Genomic DNA, 7,189 nt, shown 5'->3' with positions numbered 1-7,189 from the left:
CGAGCAGCCAGCGGATCCTCCGGTGCCGCCGACCGAAGACGAGGCCGTGGCGAGGCTGCTCCTCCAAGTCGGCTCGCCAACGCGCCGCCGTCTGGAGAAGGCGACTTCGGCACCCCGCCCCCTGGAAGCTGGCACCGCCAGCTCGGTGATCCCAGACTCCGAAGCGACAAGCGCCGCACCCATTGGGTGGGTGCGAGGAGGCGGCACAGGGCTGCTGAACCAGGCGCTCCTGGACGTCCAGGCGAAGCTTCACGCTGAGGGCGACGCTCTCCAGAGTTGCACCAAGGCGTTCCTGGAGTCGCGGGCAGCCGTCCGGGTATGTTTTTTCCTTTGGTCTTTGTTTTCTTATTCCTCTCTGTGGGGGCGCGCCAGCGCACCCACTGGGTGTAGTCCCCGAGTTTCGGGAGGAACTCCAATTGATGAACTCTGGGTATTAACTTTTTGTCTGAAACGTTTGATGCAGGATTACCACAACCTCCGCGTCACTGCCTTCAACCATAACGTTGAAGAGCTGGGCAAGCAGACCGCCGATTTGTCGGAGAGCCGGAGTAAGTCCTTTTCCTTCTTTGCGGGGGCACGCTGGCGCACCCGCGGGGTGTAGTCCCCGAGATTCGGGTCGACTGCTGAGCAGTCGGGTCGGATCTCCCCGGCGACCTTCTTTACCTGATGACTTAACGCCTTCTTTCTTCCTTCTTTTCAGGAGCCAACGCTGCTCTTCAACAGCAGCTGAGCGACGCCAACTCCACTTTGCGCGCCAAAGAGGAGGAGTGCAGCAAGCTCGCCACGGAGCATGATCTGCTGGCCACTCAATTGGCAGAGCAGAAGGAGGTGCTTGCGAAGGGGCAGAGGGAGGCGGAGGAGACGGAAACTGCCCTCCTGGCCGAGTTCGCGAGCCAGCGCTCCTCCTGGTCTGACAAGGAGGCGATGCTGGCCTCCGGCTTCCATGACATTGAAGACATCGTTGATGGTGAGTTTCTTTACTTTCTTTCTTCGAGCTGCCGATTTAAGTCGTGCTGACTCCTGGTTTTTGACTTGCTTCTTCGTTTCTTCCTGTCTTTGCAGACTTCTTTCCTGGGCACTCGCAGGCCGCCATCCAAGCCATCGAGGCTGACCGTGAAGGTCGGAGGGCGGAGGGCGCAGAGATTGCCGCCGACGCCCCCCGAACTCTTGACGAGCACATCCTGAGCATCGAGGCTCGCCTTCGGCCAGCTCACCGGATGCTGCGCCGGCTTCAGCGTGTTGGTGCCCAGGCAATTGCCGCCCTGTGGCCGGACATGCAGGCTCCATGCACCCCCAGCCTGACGGCCGACTGGCTAGAGGTCGCGGCTGGTCGTCTTGAGGCCTGGAAGGGCTCTTCGGCCTGAGCTGGAGCGCGCCGGGCCTTGGAGTTCGTCAAGGCATGGTATCCGGGGCTGGATCTAGACCGGCTGGCCACGCTTCGGTCGGAGGCTCAGTCGGAGCTGGCAGCTGCGGAAGACGCCCTCGTCAAGCGTGCTGCGGCGATCGCCGAGTACACCGACACCAGCATTTTCATCACCGAGCGGTTTTAAGACGGCGAGGAGGTATCGCCGGAGTGGTTTGGGATGAACCCAGACTACGGCAAGGACTCGGCGGAGGTGATTGGCTCCAGCGTCGAGGAAGAGGGCGAGGCGGAGGACGGAGGTGAGGCAGAGGCACCAGAAGACAGAGTAGACGGCCAGCCTCAGCTCGACCGCGCCTCCAGCAACGAGCCGCGTGCGACCGAGTCGACTGCCGCTGGAGGCGATCAAGAAGAGACTACCCAGCCGGCCGCCCCGACGCCTGACGCTGGAGCCTCCTCCGACCCTCTGAATCCGTCTGCTGCTTCCTAAGCTGCCGCTTTATTTTTATTTTATCTACTTCAGTAGTCTTTGAAGAACTTGTTAATTCGCACAATTCCACCCGCGGGGTGTACTTTGAACTTCTGCTCGAAGATTTGGCCAAGGGCCTATGTTATGTAAATATATTTATCCGAGTTCTATCTTTTCTTGCTCATTGCTCTTTTGGCTTTTTTCCTTTGCCGCTTTCTCTTAGTTGCCTGCCTTGCCAATCGGACAGCCGCTCTGCGGACTGTCGCTGGATCAAATGCTTGGCTACTTTGGGAAGGCAAGTACTTAGCCGTTTTTAAGAGTTTTTGAGCAAGTTGAATAGAAGGCGGCAATCCGACTATTCGAGAGTCGGTTTGCAAAAAAGGCTAGAAGCCATCTTGAGCTATGTTTTATGCTTTGAGTCATTAGCCATTTTTCATGCGAATGCCCATTCTACCTTACTTCTTCCCATCGTACAGTCGCTCTGCAAGCTACGGCTTCTGATAGGAGACGGTTTGGGCGTTTACACACTACTTGTCCGACTGCAGGAAGCATTTCATAGTGCAAGGCGGCAAGTCCCCGGGCCGACTTGTCGAGCCCGGTGCCAAACGGCATAAAAAGGAGTAACATACTTGCAGGCATAATTTTTATCATACAGACAAAAGAGGGCAGTCCCCGAGCTCGTCACGGGGGGCCTGAAGTCTTGGTACTTTAATACAAAAGGTAGCATTGTACATACTGCATCAACTGTAAAATCTTCGGAGGAGATTTGCATTCCATGGCCACTCTGTCTCCTTGTCGGAGTCGTCCCTCTTGCGTGCTCGGGGCTTCTGAGCGTCAATCAGGTAGTAGGAATCGTTGCCCGGTACTTTGCTGATGATGAAAGGGCCTTCCCAAGGCGCCGACAGCTTGTGCTGGCCAGCTGTTCGCTGGATCAGCTGAAGCACAAGGTCGCCTTCTTGGAAGGATCTTGGCTTGACCTTCCTGCTATGGTATCGGCGCAGGCTCTGTGGGTAGATGCTGGACCGGCTGGGGCCGTTTGCTCGCTCCACCTGGTTGTTTGACTGTGGCTGGGCGATGGACGCTAGGTCCAGTCGGATGCCCTGTGTTGCGCAGAAATGGGCCAAGGCGCCTTTGGCGAAATTTGTGTCATTGTCGGTGATGATGCTATGTGGTATGCCGTACCGAATTGTGATATCGGTGATGAAAGTCACGGCAGTCGGCCCGTTCAGCTTCTTGATTGGCTTCGCTTCTATCCACTTGGTGAACTTGTCCACTGCGACAAGTAGGTGATTTAAGCCACCTCGCGCTGTCTTGAATGGTCCCACCATGTCTAGACCCCAAACTGCGAAAGGCCAGGCAATGGGGATGGTCTTGAGTGCAGAAGCCGGCTGGTGCGGCTTGGAGCTTAACTTCTGGCACCCTTTGCATTGTTGGACCAACTCCTTGGCCTCTTCCAAGGCAGTTGGCCAGAAGAAACTGTGTCGAAAGGCTTTGGCGACGAGTGCTCTTGAAGCCGCATGGTGGCCGCACTCGCCTTGATGGATGTCTTTGAGAATCGCTTGGCCTTGCTCTGGCTCTACGCAGCGCTGGTAGACACTAGTGACGCTGTGCCTGACCAGCTCTCTGTTGACTATTGTGTAGGCTGTCGCCTGGCGTTGTATTTGCTGAGCTGAGGTCTCATCAGTCGACAACTCTTTCTTCACCAGGAATTTGAGGATGGGCTGGGCCCATGAGGGTGCTGCTATTTCTTCGACTGCCAGAACTGCGACTTGGACGAGGGCGGTTGGGCTGGGAGGCGGCGGGTTGGAGTCGACAATCGCTTGCTGGGTTAATGAAGTCCCCAGGCCGACTGGCGCGGCCCTTGGGACGAGTTCTGGAGTCTTCGAGTCCGTCGCCGCAGTCCCTGGGCCGGGTTCGACTGTGGAGGCTTTGGAGTTATCCGCCAAAATCCCCGTACCAACTGCGAGGGCTCTGGAGTCGGATCTGACGTCTTCGGGAGGAGCCGGCACAAAAATGGAGTCTGATTCTGGTGAAGGCTTGACAGACGGCTTGAGGAGGCGTTGAAGGGCGACGCCAGATGGTATTGCTTGGCGGGTAGAGCCGGTTCGTGCCAAGGCATCTGCTTGGTCATTGTCATTTCTTGGCGCATGGAGGAACTCGCACCCTTCGAAATACCCGCTGGGTTGCTGCACGAGGAAACGGTAACTCGCCATGTTTGCATCTTTCGCGTCCCAGTCGCCAGATGATTGCTGGACCACTAAGTCCGAGTCGCCATAACACAAGATCCAGCGGATGCCAAGTTCTTTGGCAAGCCGGAGCCCGTGAATGAGTGCCTCGTACTCAGCGACATTGTTGGAGGCGGCAAAATGGATCTGTAGTGCGTATTTGAGCTTGTCGCCTTTAGGAGAGGTGAGGACGACGCCGGCTCCCAAGCCGGTGCGCATCTTGGAGCCGTCGAAATGCATCCGCCAATGGGTGGAGTTAGGCGCTGGAGGTAGGTACTGGGTCTCTGCCCAGTCGACAAGGAAGTCGGCCAGTGCTTGTGACTTGATAGAGGTGCGGGTCTGGTAGTGGATGGTGTAAGAAGCCAGCTCTATGGCCCACTTGGCCACTCGGCCAGAAGCATCTCGGCTACCAATGATCTCGGCAAGTGGGGCCGTGCAGACCACCGTGATTGGATGCTCTTGAAAGTAAGGCTTCAATTTCTTGGCAGCAAAGTGTACGCCATAGCACATCTTCTGGTAGTGGGGGTAGTTCTGCTTGGAGGTCGACAGTACCTCGCTCAGGTAATATACCGGTCTCTGGATAGGTAGCGCCTTGCCTTCCTCCTTGTGTTCCACTACAATGACCGTGCTGACTACCCGGCTGGTGGCGGCGATGTACAGGAGCATAGGTTCCTTGGGAGTCAGAGCCGCCAGGACGGGTGGAGTAGTCAGCATCTTCTTCAACTGGAGAAAAGCTTCGTCTGCCTTATGGTTCCACTCGAAAAAAGTGGTCTTCTTCATGAGTTGGTATAAGGGGAGAGCTTTCTCGCCCAGCCAACTGATGAATCGGCTGATGGACGCCAAGCAGCCGGTGAACTTTTGCACATCCAGCAGTCGGCTGGGTACCTCCATTCTCTCAATGTCCTTGATCTTTACTGGGTTGCATTCTATGTCGCGTTCAGAGACCAGGAAGCCAAGGAGCTGGCCGGCTGGTACTCCGAAGACACACTTCTCGGGATTGAGCTTGATCTGGAATTGACGTAGGTTCTCAAAGGTCTCCTGCCGAGCTGCTTGAGGAGGCACTTCTGCATGCAACGCTGAAAGGTGGCGCCGGCATTCCTTAAGCCGAACGTCATGGTGAGGTAGAAGAAGGCTCCAAACGGTGTGATGAAGGCGGTCTTCAGTCTGTCAGCCGGGTTCAGCTTGATCTGGTGATATCCTGAGTATGCATCCAAAAAACTCAACAACTCGCATCTGGCTGTGGAGTCTATCACCTGGTCGATTCTTTGTAGAGCAAATGGGTCCTTGGGGCAGGCCTTGTTGAGGCTCGTGTAGTCAATACACATCCGCCACTTCTTGTTCTTCTTCAGTACCAGGACCAGATTTGCTAGCCATTCTGGAAAGAACACTTCCATAATGAAGCCGGATGCTAGGAGTCGGGCTATCTCTTCTCCGACAACTCTTCTCTTCTCTTCTGATAGGCGCTGCAGGGGCTGCCTGACCGGCTTTGCATCAGATCGGACATGTAACTTGTGCTCGGTGAATTCCGTCGGTACACCTGGCATGTCTTTGGGGGACCATGCGAAGATGTCCTGATTCTCACGGAGGAAGTCGACGAGCTCGCCTTCCTATTTGCTGTCGAGGTTTGCACCTACGATGGCGTACCTCTCTGGGTGCTCTGGATCCAAGGGTATCTTCTTTGTCTCTTTGGCCGGTTTGAATGAACCTTCAGCCTCCGACTCCTTCGGGTTGGGCGATACCTCTGGCTGCTTGCCGGCCATCGCCACAACTCGCTCGAGGAGCCGCTTCTCAACCGCGATTACCGGGGACTCGGCCAGCCGACTACTCTCAGCCGCGCAAGTAGACGACTTCCGGTATTCGCAGGCCACAGTCAGAATTCCCCTGGAACTGGGCATCTTCATCTTGAGGTAGGCGTAGTGGGGGACCGCCATGAACTTGGCCAAGGCGGGTCGGCCAAGTAGCGCATGGTATGGGCTCTCGAGGTCCACCACCTCAAACCAAACAGACTCTCTGCGGAAGTGATCTTTGTCTCCAAAGAGGACGTCCATCAGGATCTTGCCGATCGGTGAGCAGGAAAGCTCAGGAACAATGCCGTGGAACACAGTCCGGCTATTCTGGAGCTGTCTTTGCTTGATTCCTAACTTCTCCATGGTGTCCTTGTACAGGATATTGATGCTGCTACCTCCGTCTATCAGAACTCGCGAGAAACGCGCAGCTCGTCTGTCAGTAGCAAAGGTGGCGTCCAGGACCAAGGCATAGGAGCCCGGACTCGGCATCACTTCTAGGTGGTCAGCCCTGCTCCAGCTGATGGGCTTCTTGGACCAGTGCATGAACTCTGGTGTCTCCGATGCTACTGCATTCACCTCTTGTCGCTGCAGCCGCCTGCTGCGTCGATCATCAGCCACACTAGTAAACACCACGTAGGCTCCGTGCTCTTCAGGGTATTCATCTTGTACTGCGCCGACTGGCCTGACAGTCGGCTGCTGGGGCGGAGGCAGAGGCGGCTGCCCAGCAGGCGGGGGAGGCAGGAGGCCGTCTCCCTTGGCAATCCTGGTGAGCTAGTGGCATTTCCGGGTGGTGTGATTCGACGGCTTCGCGCCGCTATGGAACTTGCAAGGTCCATCCAGGGTCTGCTCATAGGAGAAGGCCGGCAACCAGTTTGGCTTGCCGCCTTTCTGTCGCTTGGGCGGGGGCTGCTCATCTGGCTGCTGGGCTTCGACGGTCGCGACTTGCCGGCTGCTGGAAGCCGGCTGCGGGGCCTTGCGCTTATGGTCGCCCTGCTGTTGTCGCCGGTTGGCGTCTGCCGCCGGAGTTCTTGGAGCTTGAGGGGCCACTTTGCCAGTTGTGCTGATTTGAATCTCCGCCTTCATGGAGGAGTCGGCCGTAGAGTACTTGTCCGCTATGATCAGCAGCTCGTCGAGGGTTTCTGGCTCGTTGCAGAGGAGCTTGTGCTTGAGGAGGGTGCCTTCTCTGCACCCGGCTGTGAAGTACTCGATGGCCTGCACCTCGTGCACGCCCTCACAGGAGTTCCGAAGCTCGGCCCAACGCATGAGGTAATCGCGAGTCAACTCGTCGGGGCCTTGCACGCACAAGGAGAGCTGACGAGGCTTGGGAGGACGCTTGTACGTGCTGGTG

Source organism: Triticum aestivum, chromosome 7A (assembly GCF_018294505.1).
Source record: "Triticum aestivum cultivar Chinese Spring chromosome 7A, IWGSC CS RefSeq v2.1, whole genome shotgun sequence".
NCBI classification, from domain to species: Eukaryota; Viridiplantae; Streptophyta; class Magnoliopsida; order Poales; family Poaceae; genus Triticum; species Triticum aestivum.
This window is presented reverse-complemented; position numbering follows the sequence as displayed.